At 33.1% G+C, this 16,258-nt stretch overlaps 1 protein-coding gene across 1 annotated transcript in view; it reads right to left on the bottom strand.

The window, feature by feature from the left end:
* The window catches only part of LOC128922927 (cadherin-99C-like), a 42,046-nt gene extending 27,981 nt beyond the window's left edge, over positions 1-14,065 (bottom strand). The window contains exon 1 of the mRNA XM_054235328.1: positions 13,506-14,065. The gene's annotated coding sequence lies outside the window, so the exon portion shown is untranslated. The remainder of the gene's footprint in view (positions 1-13,505) is intronic.
* Between the last annotated feature and the right edge of the window lie 2,193 nt (positions 14,066-16,258).

Below are 16,258 nucleotides of genomic sequence, written 5' to 3'. Positions count from 1 at the left end.
ACGTGGTATTGTTGCCCTCATTGTTGTTGTGGCTGTGGTTGCTGTTGCCAACGCGACACTCTTGTCAGGTTGGCGCGCAGGTGCAGCAGCTTGCAAAATGTGCCTAACGGTGTTGCTAGTTATTTGTGTTTCATTGCTGTCTAGATGTTCTTGTACTGCTTGCTGTTGTAGTTGCTGGCTGTTGACCAACATCAGTGGCTGCCACTTAGCACAGTCTCTACTTCTTTGCTGTGCTGCAGTGACATTTGCTTGCAACACTCATAGTTGTGGCAGCACTCGCAATGGCAGTAATTTTTCTTAATGAATGCGCGAATATCCAGGCAGCTTTAAAGCGCCAGCATATTGCCGTTAGCTGCCGGCAAGTTATATAAATTACCCACCCAGTGCATTATTGATGAGTCTCTATGTGTGTATGTTTTTTTATAAAGAATAACTTTGTTGTAAGGTGCTGCTTCTATTTGTTTTGTATGCATAAAGCAAAAGAAAAATTATGGCTTATTGGCTTCTAATGTTACCTGAGTTAAGTTGTGTTTCGGTGAGTTAAGTTGCACTTATGGTGATATATTTGATCGATTTTGCCAAGAGGCGACTTGAGATTTTATGCAAGTTTGTATTTGAGTATGAGTTAGCATTTGAATGTTATCAATAATGATTTCAATATTTACTGCTTTTAATAAGCAAATCGCATTCTTTGATGTGAATGGAAAGCTGGTGATGGAAACTTGGAGAGATTAATAGGTTTATACTTAAAATTAAAGCTCTACGTGAAAGCTTCGAAGCTCTAGGTGAAAGCTAGGTGAAAATTAATACTTAAACATTTTGGTGCAATCTTAAACTGCTTTGGAACATTTCAGAATTGAGTTTCATTACTTCTTCTATGAATCTACTTTTTCAGTTTATTTATTCATCTATTTTTATTCACAAATCACCTAAAATCTTGTTAAACTAACTTTTTCATTTTTTCTTCACAAAGTGATATTTATACATTGCAGTATTAACCTATAATAGAAACGAGTTTTTCATTAGCGTAAAAAATGTTAGATCGGGAAGTACAATAACAACCTAAAGAAAGTTAAATGCAATTGCAATTATCGCAATAGTTTTCATTTAAATTAAATTAAATGGTAAACAAAACGGTCACACCACTATTATCCAACTACCAATTATGTTGTACTGGCAAACCGCACAGTGAAAAAGCAAAAAGTGTTAGAAAAAGTAATTCGTAATTTAAATGAAATCAATTGACAAAGTTAGGCGAGCGGAAAAAATGTGTGTCAACGCCAACGGCTATCATGCGAGCTGGTCAAACAAATGGACAATGAAACGCGATAATGAGGCCCTAACATACATACATAATTTGAAATTGTTATTATTGTTCGAAATACTCGAAACCACATGATAGTATGTGTACTTTACAAATGTCTATATTTGTATGAAATCGAAACTGTAAATCTGTATGTGCAAATTCATGAAAAGTGTTGTTATAAGGTACTTACCAGTATAATGAATGTGAAAGTGTTAAAAAATGGCGAAACTAACAGAGCGTAGCAACATTACACATTTTCAGCAATTTGTAGAGTTGTAAGCTGCGCTGTTGTGAGTAATTAGTTAGCAATTATGTAGAATGGTATAGTATTCTCTATTAAAGTAAAGAGAGAAAAATAATAAAGAGGGTAGTAACAAAGCGCCTACAAGCAACTCTGCCACTCGTCAAAACCACTCAGCGCTTTTTCTGCATTTCCTCCGTTTTTATTCGCCTCAATTGCAATAAAAGCAACAACAACAAATATGGTGGAAATGGAATAAAAAAAATGATGGCGCATAATTAATGCAAAATTGGCGAAAACGTAGCGGAAATCAGGTTAAACCGCATTCAGCATTAACATTGGCGCGTCGGTAACAACAGCGGCACCACCAGTTCGATCGTGTAATCGATCAGGGGTTAGCGACGCGATCGGTGCGGCCAGCGGGCCCAAAGCGGCACGACTGGAGAATAGCGAGGCGACTGTGGCTGTGTCCTGAGGCGTCTTTTGGTGGCGCTGTGCGTTTGCACTTCGACTTTTTTTATTGTTTTTGTTATATTTTTTTTTTATTTTTTGTTATTTTCCTTGCTGGTAGCATGCTGTCAGACAAGTTAACAAATCTGGTCAATTGCGATAAATGTTGCAGTTTCCATAGGTAAGTACCATTATCGTGTGCAATAAATCTATTGGGAATTACAAATACAACACATGTGTACATATATATGGATAAGTACAAGTATATGAGTTCATGTGCACTGTGCCACATTCGCAGTGTTTTGCTCAATGAGCCGTCAGTGTTGAACAAAACATCGCTTGGCTTGCTGAATGGCTGTCTATCACATTGACGGATAGGTTCTGTGATGATTTGACATTAGATGCAACGGAGACATGCGCCACGGGACTTGACCATAAGTGGGCGACACAGACATATGTTTGGATTGGAATTTCGATATTTTGATAATTATTGGACTCTGAATTGGTGAATGAGTTATAATTGTGGATTTTTTTAAAGCAACAGTGGGGTATTACAATACAGGTAGCTATTACATTTTTTTGGATATATAATTAAATAGAAATTTTTAATTTAATGATAATTTTATGATATGATTACATATCATATTTTATGATAATTTTTTCAAAATCTTAAAGATGGCAGATTTGCCATGAGTACTACTGGCTAATGATGACGTAGCTCTTCTAACTATGAGTATTTTCTTTTTCTTTAGCATTTGTGATGAATTATACATTTCTTCTACTTTCCTCTGCGCACACTAATGCGATTTAAGTAATATCTTCATACCCAAAAAACTTAGGAAGCCACATTGACCTATTGCAGACCTTTTTTACACTTTGAACTGCAAATGCTATAAGTCAAATGGAGTAGGCGAAAAATTCATGCAGATTAAATCGAACAAAAATAAAATAAATGCAAAATATATACAAATACAACAAATAGAGGCGAAAAAGACGGCAGATGCGCCAAATTGAACGAAAATTTGGGATAAAGCAACAAATAACAACATATAGAATGGATGCAATGACTTGTGGCAGAAAGTAGCACACATATATACAGACTCAATGAAAGCTCATAGAAAGCGGAAAAGCTGCTTTGAATTGGCAACAGAAAACGCTAAAGAAGGCAATGCCGTAGGCAGCAGCAATGGCCAGCGAATGTGGCGAATGAACAAATGGTTCGTTGATTATAGTAACTACTATCCACTGCTGTTGCGCTTTCTATTTGGCTTATATATTATGCAGAATCCACTTTGGATAGAACGCGAGCGCTGGTGAATGTCTGAATGCTCCATGTGTTATGTGTTGTCCAAGCTAATTATGTAAGTGTGATTTATAAATATTGTTGTAGAAATTTGCTATTACTTTATTTTTGTTTAAGAGAACAACGGTAAAATGAGCAAGAAGATTTGTGTCAACTTGATCTCGAATAAATTAGTTGGTAAACAAAAAATTGTATTTGTACAGTTCTGGAACATACGTGTAAACAGTTGGACTTGTAAAACTTATTGAAATAGCTAAATCCCGAATTGGAAGTTATAAGTATTTATTACTATAACAATATTTGGTGCACTGATCTACATTTTTGATTATTTTGAAGCTGATACATTTCATTTTTACAAGCTTCTTATTTGAACAAATAAACTCTGTGTGAAATGTAAAACAAATAATTTCTCAAGAACTCTCCAAATAAACTCTAAATATACTTTGTACTGCATTAAACAACATTACAACAACTGTTATTGTAATTGTTGAATCAGGGACAAGCGCTTCCGTTTGACACTTGAACACTGACATGAAGATACATTGAGGTTAAGCACCTGAGTGCATCCATACATACATACAATGCATATTTACATTGAAAACGTCAACCAATATTTTTTTCCAAAGTTGTCAATATTTACCACTCTGCGATTGAGCACGATTGAGTCCGTGCTTATGTAAACTTGTGGACTTTCTACGTGAGTACTTTCTACTTGTCAGCTCATGATATTCTCATCAAAGAAATTTCTTTTTAAATGACACTTATGACAGTGTTAGCTACCGGAAAGGGATATGTCAGAAGCGGCTACACCAAAAACAAAGGTACTGAAAGAAGCAGTCAACACTTGTCAACGCTTTTGTTTGAATGTTAAGTAATTGTTAAAATTTTGGTTTCGATTTCATTTGCTTTCGATAGTTTAGTAAATGAAGTGTTGAGTTTTGAAATAAACGAATATCTTTTCTATTTTATATGTGTCTGTATGTGAAGCAAAGTTGTTAGGGATAAAACAGGAAGCTCTAGAGAAGTTTGAGGGTTGTACCTTTTATGCTGTCCAAGCCTAGGTGTATTTTAATAACTCTACTAACTGATATATACAATTTCATATTTTTTTAATTCTCCAACCAAACCAGTTTTTCTTCCTACCTTGTGCTCTTGTAATAGAATGCTCTGAATTTTTAATTATGCCTGGCATACACGAAGCGTGGCGTCATTTTAAAGTTAATAATTGATAAATGCGCGCACATAAAACCTGTATACAAGTGCATACGCATGAGTACATATGTTTCTACATAAATGTGGGTCTGTAAGCTTATATGCATAAATGCTGTTGCACTTGGCAATGATTACGGTAAACGGTTTGTACAAAGAAACACGTACCGCAGTACAAATGAAAATTGATATATCAATTATCTAGCTGTTACAAGTGAAGCATGGGCAGGTCTGCTCAAGCATACTACATTACTTATGATCAATGAAAAACTTGCGCTTGCCACTGCAGGTTAGAAAGTCGGCAAAGACAAAGCCAAGGTAACAGGGGCGCGCTTTCAGTCATTATTCAATTTAAATGTTTTTTGTTGTTTTAATTGTATTTTTTTACTAGTTTTTGAACAATTATTTATTGTTAGTGCTTTGCTTTTTTATTGTGTTCATGATTATTGGATGTATTGGATGATTTTTCTTTAAATGTTTTTAAGAAAGAATATATTTTTATTCACTTATTTTTTTCCTGAATTATAAAAAATATTTTTTTCTTTATTTATTTTTTATATAATATTTTTTAACTAAAATTCGATAATTACCTTTGTTTACTTATTTGTTAAAGTAATTGTCATTTACATTTATTTATTATATAATTTTTTTATTGGAATTTTGCATTACTTTTTTTGAAATTTTTTTTTTTAATTCAAATAATTTTTTTTATTCAGTTTGTAAATATTCAGTTTTTTAATTCAATTTTAAGTCTTGATAAATTTGTATTTTTTTGAAATATTATTTTTTCCATGAGTTCAAATCCACTGTTATCCACAATTTACTCCAACCACAAGAAAATAGTGCGAAGTAACTGGGAGTGGCCATAGCTAAGTGAGCCTCTCAAATGCGATCAGCATAAACAATAAGAGCTTTCACGCACAGGCGCTTGCATTTGAAACTAGAGTCTTTGTTGGCGGGCGCCTGAAATATCTGCGAAGCACTTTAGCCTCACAGCGTCACTACCTTATCGGCGAACACATGTCGAATGCAAGGTATTGGTGAACATTTTTCCAAAAACCAAAATCCCACTTACAATAACTGCAACACAAAAAGGCAGGAACCCATAAAAATCAATTTTGTCATACGAAGACTCCATTAGGAGGTGAATGAAGATATCAAATGACTGAAAATGGCGAAAAGCGCTAATCCACATTGTTTTCTCTTATTATTTTCCATGCTGCTTTTGTTGGAAATTATTTGTTTGAGTGTGTGTGTACATTTGTAGCGCTCTCGTGTTAGGTGGGTGTGCTCATCGACGTTTGACAGCCAGACTGTCTGACTCACTGGTTGGTTGGCGGATTGTCTGTCTGGTTGAGGAGATAAATTTCTGTGGTAACTCACGTGCAATTGATTGAGCTTTCGATGATTTCTGTACTTAAAGTGCAATTGAAATACAACAACAACAATGAAATGGTTTCTAAGTGAACTCAGGTATTGATTGGCTTCGTGCAGTTTTGAGGAATGTTGTTGGTTGAAATGCAATGAAATGCCATTGTTGATTTGTTGTTGTAGCCAGAGTAACCGGTTGTGGGTGAGAGGCAGCCGCTATTCATCGCTAGTGCATTGGTGTGGGTGTGCCTCACGTTCCTCAACCAATTATTTTGTTTTATTATTGGCTTTTCTTGGCATTATCAACTTTCATTGTTTTTTGTGGCTCAATTTTCTGTTGCAATTGGCCGATATTTGGTCTGCAGTAACTTTCGTATGTCAAATGCCGATTTTGGTAATTGTTTGTGAATTAAATGTTTACGAGTGAGGTCTTTGTGAATATAAAGTTGTTTGAAGGGGAATATAACAGTGTTTATAGTGAGCTTTGGCTGGGGTATTATTTAGAGTGTGTTTCCTAAAAGTGTTTGGAACTCATAAATAAATACGTGTTTGGGTTACAGGTTAGTTTAAATGACTTGATTTAATATAAAAAATTGAGTTGCCTACATTTAGGCGATTGAAAAGATTTACGCAAATGCACGGCATGTTAAACTTAAGAGGGATATTGAAGCTTCTTTTCGCCACTAACAAAAACTGTGACTTTCTGGAAGAAGTGGAAGATAATGATAATTTAAATCATAATGAAAGTATTGCCTACATTTAGGAGCGCTTTTATAAAGTTGTATTACTTGAAATAAAGTAAAAAACTATAGCAGTAGACAAGGCAGTTTTTAAAATTATTCAGAGGTACTTATATTAATAAAACCTAGAATGTCCAAAAAATAATCTCCATAAAGTTGAATGTGCATTAGAGCCCTACTACTATAGTTGTAACAAATTTAGCCTGAAGCTCTATTTTGCATAACATGATCAAAATTGTGATATATTGACAGTATGAATTAATTCAGATTTAAAACCATACTAAATATGCAAATATAAATTTATTAGTTTACCATTTTTGTTTAAAACTAACAAAGAGAAAGATGCACTAAAGCATAAAAAGTCACAAAAACAAATGAAAATTTGAAATGTATGCTTATTTCCAAAACTTGTCGCTCTTTTTTGTGGTAAATTCGCAATATCATCTCGTGTAACAACAATACATGTGTCTGCAGACACAAAAAAAAATGCTGCGAATTAGCATGCCCACTATTATTTACAAATTTATGTTTCTTCGGCTTTGACATTTTCTCTTATTTTTAGATCACGTTGACTAATCAAATGTTGACCTAAAATTGCGCATGTGTTCGAGAAATGAACGCTGGAAAAAGAAGAAGACTTGAAGATATCGACCACAAAACGGAACGTGGTTTGGTGCTATAAAAATGGATTTTTAATTTGTTTTTGTAATGTGAAGGCACAAAGTGAGAAAGATTAAGCGAAAAATAAGCAAAAAAAATTGTAAAACAACTTGCGGTCACTCATTTACATGCCACATAACTCAGAAATTATGTGCGTGACACATTTTGATTATTACAAGCTGACTCGACTATGTGCATACAAATCTATATTGCTCAGCGCATACACAAGTACCTAGCTCTGACACTCACTGGTTTTGGTGACCCACTTTTAGTGCATGTTAACGGTAAAATTTTAATAGTTTTTCACTTACGAGAGTGACGAAATAAAACGTTGAGCTGCACATTGCCTTAATGCATTTACAATTGCTGTTGTTTTTGTATTTATTTTCACAACTTAGACATTTAAAGCGTATAATGAGGATTATGACTTTGTCCGGCGTGAGTCATAATGCAGGGAAGTAAATTGGAAAAGAAGTAGAAATATATTATTGACGATTTTACGGCCTATCAATAAATTAGTTGATTTGCTGAGTGCTTACTTTTGCACTTCTGAAATTGCAATTACATACATTTTTTCAGTATTGGAAAAATGAGAATGAATAAAAGTTATTGTGTTGAAAATAATAAGTGTTTAAAATTTTTCCTCCAAATGTATAGCTGTTCTAGTAGCAACGCTTATTAGTTGTAAAATTCTTTACTTTATAGTTGAAGATATTTTTAATTAAATTGTTGCCTACCTTTTGGCGCAATGAAAATGGTAATATTTCCGCTAGACAGACGGAATTAACTGTTACCATCTCATCAAATAGAGTTTTGACATTCTACAAAAAAGTATATTCTTCATACTATTGTCCTCAGATATGAAGATTTCTTCGTCTGTGATCTTATAATAGAAAATTAGCCTAAGAGGCCCTTAAGAAACCTTACATAAGCAAAATCGTTGTCTAAATTTCAGCGCAGTGGAGGTAAATCACAAGTTTTATAACGACAATGTTCAAAAATCTTCCATGGTAAATTATTTTTCAAGCATTTTTTTCTTATTTTCGAAAATTAACTACGTAATTATAGTGAGATTATTTTGCATGTCTTATATTTTTTATTATTTTCTATAACTACTTCTAATCATAAAGTTTTATTTCACATTGTAGCTCACAAATTCGATCCGCATGCCCATGAACACTCAAATAACAAAAAAAAAAAAAATAAATAAAACAATACTATCAAATGCCAACCCACAAAAATGTGCTCTACTTAAACCGCAAATCCATTTCAATGACAGCAAAATACGATTACCGCTTTCTCGTTACATGAAACGATTTGAGGTTAAAGTTTTTAAATTACCGCCACATGTGCGCAATCTTTATTAGAAACAAATAAATTTTCTTTGCAAGTAATACGATTACAACTGGGCTTGAATGGCGCTGGTCTACACCAACGCACCCACATAAGCGTACACAAACGTTAAAGAATACGTAAAGCAAAGATACTTAAATGGATTTACTTGTTTGAATGCATATAAACTAACTCATAGCTTGCTTGTACGTTTAATAAATGGGTGAATATGTGAATGAAACGTTATTCGAAGGCAAATATTTACATTACAAATTAAATTGACAAATATTTGCTATTAATAGAGTGCCAATTGGCCAAGCATATTTGTTGTTGTTTTCGTTTTCCAAAAATCATTTGTGCATTTATTTATCCCACGCACTTCTGCTACAATTCACTTCCATTGCAACTACCGATAGTGGCTCAGCGCTCTTATAATATCTTATATTTTTTCTATTTTATAGTTTTAGTTTTATGAAAGTGCGCAACAACAACAAAAGACAAACAAAAAAAGAAAAATAAAATACGCCAATGAGTCTCTGATGGCAATCAGCATTTATTTGTTGGCACCTGCAGCTAAACTCTGCAGAAATTAAATAATTTTTTGTAACAGCAACAAAAACAACAAATCAGATTTGGTTTTTGATTTCAGTTGCGTTAGTTAACAAGCGCGTTAAACTGTTGCAAAGCTTAATTGGCAGTTTGTCGGCGCATTCGAGCTGAAATGAGTGTTGTCGGCTGATACGAGCATGCATGCCACAGATGTGTGTGTGCTGTTATGCTGATTTGTGTATGTGCTTTAGGTGGTGCATACCGCCACTTAATCGGTGCAAATAAATAAAAAAAATTATGAGTTTATTACAAAAATATTTAGCATGCGTTACAAGTCTAAGAAAATCTTAAAAGAAATAAAAGAAGTTGTTTTTTTGGAAAAGAGTTGCCAACTATGAAAAACCTTAAATTTAATTAAATTTTTAATGAAGAATCAAATAGTTAAAATAAAATTATTCAAAATTTAATCAAATGTAAAGTGTTTAAATCAACCAGTTATTAATCTTTTATTAAGCTCTAACATGTCTGAAGGTTTTTAAAATAGGTTAGTGTACAAAAGATTAGACATTTCAATTAATTAACTTTTAATTTACCATATTTGAATGCTAACATGCTTTATATAATACATACATTCATCAACCTTCACACATATATTTAAAAATATGCCTAAATTGATTACCGCTCTCTTATTAAAAAACAAAATTAATATTTATTACCGAAAGGTTTTTCGAGATGCTCACAAGCTTGCCTGTGTTAATTTATTTAAGGGCAACATAAAAATTTAATTTTTACTGACATGAATTCACAAGGTTTTTATATTTTTTTAATTTACAACATACGAACAACAACAAAACCAAAATGCAAAAAAATTCAAACCAAAATGTAATGCTGCCATATTTGTAAGAACAAAAAAAAACTTTTAAAGCAAACAAACCCTAAAACGGGAAAATATCAAGAAAACTACCGGTGCTTTTTGGCTATATACATACGTATTGACAGTAAATAAACGCTAAAAGTCAATAGTTGGCAGACACACCCAAAAATGTTAATCCGCTGACAGTTTGACGAATAACTATAATTTGTAGTTTTGTGTGTATTATTTTTTTTTAAGAACTTTTGGCAGTCGTTATTTATTTTAGCATTTTTTATAATTTTTAGTTGGAAATTTTGAGGTTTTTGTGTCCAACATATATGAAAAACTATTAATCTGTTATTTTGAAACACAATTTGTTTGGTATATAATATTTTTTTTTAAAGATTTCCAATAAAAGTATTGTTATTTTATTTCATTTATTTATATATAGTTTTTTATAAATTTTATAAGTGAAAATATATTATTTTTTTCCCGTCATTCAAATGCATCGACCATCACAAAGCAATCGCGATGTCATAACAAACGACTTAAGCAACGAACTTGCTTTGGTTCAGCCGCGTACAATTCGTTATTTGTTGCATGTGTGCCTGCGGGATCTGTGTTCAATTCAAATTTAGCTTAATTTGGCAATCAATTAAATTTTTATATACACCGGTTTAAGGACCAAAACCATGCATGCGCATGTACATGTTCAATATCGCAAATTTATAAAAGTTTCGCAAGTTTCGCTATTGGCAAAATTGAACCAAATGTATTCCTTTATAAGGAAATTAAATTTTTAAAGCGGCGGTTGCCAAAATAAATGTTGTTGTGCTTGTTGATTTTCTTGTTGTTATTTCTAAGATTTTTGAGTTTATAAAATAGGAAAGCAATGACAATAAATACAGCAAAAAAATTTGCATAATATATTCGCCCTTCTAAAGACCTGCTCTTCAATTCAATTTTCCACACATGCGATAAATGTGAAAAACAATAACAAATTAAAGCAAATTCATTAGTTGTTCAACACCTCGTGTGGCCGTGGCGCGGTGAGTACACGCGCCGAAAGATCCAAGAGCACTCAGTTGTTGTCTGTTGGGCAGTCAAAGGCGTAATCGACGTCAAAACCAGATTTTTGGACACGAGCCTTTGTTATTGTTTTTGTCTCTGTGTTTATGCCTTGCTAAAATATTCCTGTTAGCGCAAAAGTCAAAAGCGTGCCGCCGCACTTTGCTACGCGGCGAGCAAACGAAAGACAAGCACAATTGTGTTAATTTGTTTTTAAATAAAATAAGTAAATGGAGGAAAACAGAAAATTGATGTGGATGTAAAGGTAGACAAAAACAAAAGGCAATATAAACAAAAAGTTTAGAAAGAATAAGGAAGCAAAAAGCAAAGGTGGGAGTGAATGTAAAAGGGAATAAGAAAAATATTATAAATAAAATATATTTAATTTTTTAAGCTCTCTTAAAGGCTTCGAAATGATAATGTGACTCTGTTATTATGCGCTTGACCGATTCCATAAAATCCCAATGCCAATGGTAAACTAGTAAGTGTCGCACACACACATACATACATACTGATACAGATATACTCGTATTTTGATGTGCCTTTAATCAATATCCATTAACTTTGGTCCATATTTTTTATAACCGCTAATTAAAGCGTCCTTAGTGCCAATAAACGAAAATGTATGCTTTTGGTTTTAATCGTTTTTATTGTATTATTTCCTCCCTTCAAAAAGCTGCAGCCAAACAAGTTGTCGTGACAGCATTTATCGACTAGCGAATGTCGAAAAGTGAACACATTTCCCCTACCGTTGATGCAACTAAACATTGATATTGATAATAAAAATCTAGATAACATTTAATGCTGATCAATGTCGCAACAACAAACAGTGGGCTTTAATGGACTAACGGTCGCTGTGATGAGTCGACAAACTGAAGCGAAGCCGTGAACATCATAGTATAAAAAGACGGATATAAGCAAAAACAAATTAAATAAAAAATACAAAAAAAAAATAAAATTGTAAGCGGAAAATCATACAGTACACACCTTTATACATATGAACAGATCCAAGCCACACTTTGTTGCATAAATTGCCTGCGGCCAAGAGGCAGTGACAGTGATGATGGCCAACGTGCATTTACTGCACAATTTCGATGTAACTTTTTTAATACACAAATCATATACAAACATATATATGTATAGGTATCTCTTTGTGTTGTTGCGCTTCGGCTGATTAAAATAATGGTTTTAGTTGTATCGACTTAAATTGAGTGCAACAGCAGCAACCTACATGCTGATGGTGATTTTTATGGCGTAGAGCTCATACAAATGAAGATCAACGTCTCCCCTCGCTTATGCACTTGTTGTCTGCTTTTTGTGGGCATCTCTTTAGCATGCATGCGACTGCACTTTTGTTCGCATGCATCCGCTGTGGCAATTAGTGAACCCTGTCATTAGCTAGTTTTGGTTAAAAATGTCAAGTTCGGGTTTCCACCACCAACAACAAAAACAAACAAACAATGTAAATAAATATAAATCATGTTCCAAATGTACAACAACAAACAATAATAACAACGTCCAAATACACTCCCACATGGGAAGTTCGAGGCAACCGTTAGTTGATTTGTGTGGCTTTTGTTCGCCGTTTCGAGTGGGTTTATGCAGATGAAATTTGTATTTCCATACAAAATGCGCACAATCAAATGCGGCTGACTTAGATTTAGTGGTTTACTAATTAAATTTTCAAGGGTATCGTTATTTATTGTAGTAATTTTTGTGAGAAATGGCGGAATGTGACATATGTAGTTGCTGATTGATATTCAAGTAATAATGAAAATTTTATTGAACTGTAACTTGGTAGAAGAATAGAAAAATAGTTTTAATGAAAAGTTTTCGGATGGCAATAGCGATATTTCTATTTTGGAAGAGAGACGGCAGAGAATGAACTGCTTATTTTCAGCTGGAACTTATACGTGTTATTATGCATATTATTATATTTTGGTTTAGATGGTCGGAAGGGAGAAATATTGAGAGAAACATTACGAATTAAAATATGAGAGTGCTTTGAGGCGTTTTTCAATATTTTTGGGAGTTAAATTGCATTCATATGACCAAATGCAGATCCCCGTCTTCTATATTTTATCAGAAAAAAAACTGTTACATAAGTACATATATACATACATTTCTATCCTATTTAAATTAAATCTCCGATTACAATAAATATTTCACGAATTTTGAGCTTATATCTTCCAAATGTGTACTATATGCTGCTTAACCCCATCCGATCGGCATTGAAGATATGTCCATTTTAGCACATGAAGTGAATTCCTCAACGAAAATCACTATAATTTTGCCACTTTACAACACTTACATGAAATTTAGCATACATCTACGTAATGTAAGTAAGAACAAGAACAATTGCAGTAGATAACATAAAGAGCAATAACAATGCGATGCGTAGCAAAAGAATTGCAGTTACTCACCTTTTGAAAGCGAAAAAAAGAAAGGTGTTGTTGATTTAAAATTGTAATGCCATACAATCAGCAAAACTGCAGCGATGCGATGCAATAGGATGTGTGCGAGATAATCTCGGCCGAAATGCCAAATATGGTGAGAAATGCGTGTACCCTCACAGCGAAGAACAACACAACAACAATAGCAAACACTAGTTCTAGTTTTTATCGCAGTTGTTTTTGTTGTAGGTTAACTTGCGGTGCACTTGAGCGCTGCTGATGACGCTGTATTCACCTCGAGTGAGTGAATTATTGGCGATTTCTTGCGTTCGAATTCTTTTTTTTTTTTGGCTTTCAATCAACAATCATACATTCTTATATGCACAACCACTCATAATATGTGGCAAGTGTGGTGTTTCTTTATTTTTTATCTTTTTAATGGAAATTCACTTATGATATGGCAACGCAAAATTATACACAACTATGCGGTGCAACATTCGATTTAATTTTTCGATTATTTTCCTAATTTATGCGATTGCGGTTAACTTGCATTCCCCGGTGCATATGTATGTTGGTTTTATTATTTATTTAGATTTTCTTCGCATTTGATTGTATTTTTTTCGTGTTTTATTGTAGACTTACATCTTTTATCTGAAATTAAAAGAAAAGAAATTTAAAGTTATTAATAATCGATTTTAATTTTTATACTCTCGCAACAAATGTTGCTAAAGAGAGTATTATAGTTTTGTTCACATAACGGTTGTTTGTAACACCCAAAACTAAACGAGTTAGATATAGGGTTATATATACCAAAGTGATCAGGGTGAAGAGTGGAGTTCAAATCCGAATGTCTATCTGTCCGTCCGTAAATGAAGGGGCATATTTTGATGTAATTTTTTTGGGGAGGTGGGCGGGGCCCCGCCCCCAAATAGGTTTTTTGTACATATCTCCAAAACCAATAGAGCTATATAAACCAAACTTTCTGTAGTCGTTATTTTTAGCCACTTCGTAATACAGTCCAAAAATGAAAGAAATCGGATAATAACCTCTCATACAAAGGTTAGGTTGAAAATTACTTAAAGTGGGTTAACTCACTAACGAAAAACGTCAGACACACTAAATTTTACATAAGAAATGGCAGATAGGAGCTGCACTCAGATTTTTTTACAAAATGGAAAATTGGCGTGGCGTCGCCCACTTATGGGTCAAAATCTTGATTTGTAATAGTTTCCTTACATCCCAATGATATGTTGTAAAAATAGGCCAAATCGCTTCACAACCACGCCTACTTCCTATATACCAGAACTTTGAAGACGATCTAACCGTTTACATTACAATATATAAAGTAAGCACTAGTGAAGATATCGGTGCAGAACTTTGCACAAATACTATGTTTATAGTGTGGCAGCCCCATTCTAAAAATCGCCGAAATCGGACCATAGGTTTTTAAGGTCCCATATATCGAACACGAGGACCTCGGTGCTTCTACCCTAATATTATGGTTTCCAACTTTCAATGGACTTTATACAATATATATGACGAATATGTGGGTCAAATTGTGTATTATATAATATGAATAAAGTTAAATAAATAAATTGCGAGAGTATAAAATGTTCGGTTACACCCAAACTTAGCCCTTCCTTACTTGTTTTTATTTTATTTTTTTCATTATTATATTCAATGGAGATAGTTAATTGTTTTCATATTTTATCAGAAAAAAATTGTATGATGAATATTTTTCATAACTTATTATAGCTATACTCATTTAAATCCTTTCACTAATTTTTATTTCAGTTCAAAACACTATGCTAATGACGATATTTAAGCTATGGATCTGATATATGTGTGTACATATATTTGTATATTCATGAATCTCCTGCACACACACTTACAGAACTAGAAACATGATGCTTTATGACTTATTACTATTTTATTTATAAAAAGTTATTTATTATTTAATTTAAATCATTTTTATTGTTGTAACAGCCCACACATAATCGTTAACGCTAATGCAGATTTGTTGTAATGCGAAGAGCTAATGCGCTGAAGAAACAACATCATAGAAGAATTACATTAATTTCCACTCATATGTACATACCAGCGTTTACTTTAATCTACACTCAAGCATAAGCTTTTTTAATACACAACCGCTTGCATTTTCTATCGCTGTATCTTTTTACAAATGTTCATACTTTCCTACTTTTTGTTTGCATTGTTGTTGTTAATGTTTATGCGCTTGGATAAATGAAATTTAATCATTTTATTGTATTATAAATGCAGATGAATGCTCTTTTATGAGCGTGTGCGGCAAAAAAAATATATAAAAAATTTATTTATGTAAACAATCAGCTGCACTGACAGCGGAATGCATGACAATAGAGAAGTTAATTTGCTGAGTCGCCTCATATATCACTGAGCTTTTTATTTCGTAATGCAGTTTAATTAGAAAAATTTATTATTAATAATCATAAAATAGTATTATTTTGAGGATGTATGGAAAGAACAAGTTTCTCTTACTTTTATTTACATTTAATAGGGCATGAGCTTAAAAAGTTTATGCCATCATTTTCGAAATATATATATTTTTTTTATTTTTATGCTAACTGAAACATTCAACTGCGCTACACCAACTGATTAATTAGCTCAACTTTATTACTGCACATTGGCATATCGTAATAAAATAAAAAAGCCAAAACCAAAGCATAGAAAATCAAAAAGCGAAGAAAAGTTGACCGATATCAATTCACTGGACATCAGCCAATAATCATTTGTCGCTTGAGTAA

Source organism: Zeugodacus cucurbitae, chromosome 2 (genome assembly GCF_028554725.1).
Source record: "Zeugodacus cucurbitae isolate PBARC_wt_2022May chromosome 2, idZeuCucr1.2, whole genome shotgun sequence".
In the NCBI taxonomy this organism is placed as follows: domain Eukaryota; kingdom Metazoa; phylum Arthropoda; class Insecta; order Diptera; family Tephritidae; genus Zeugodacus; species Zeugodacus cucurbitae.
The sequence above is the reverse complement of the archived record's forward strand: the minus strand, read 5'-3'. Positions and strand labels throughout refer to the sequence as shown.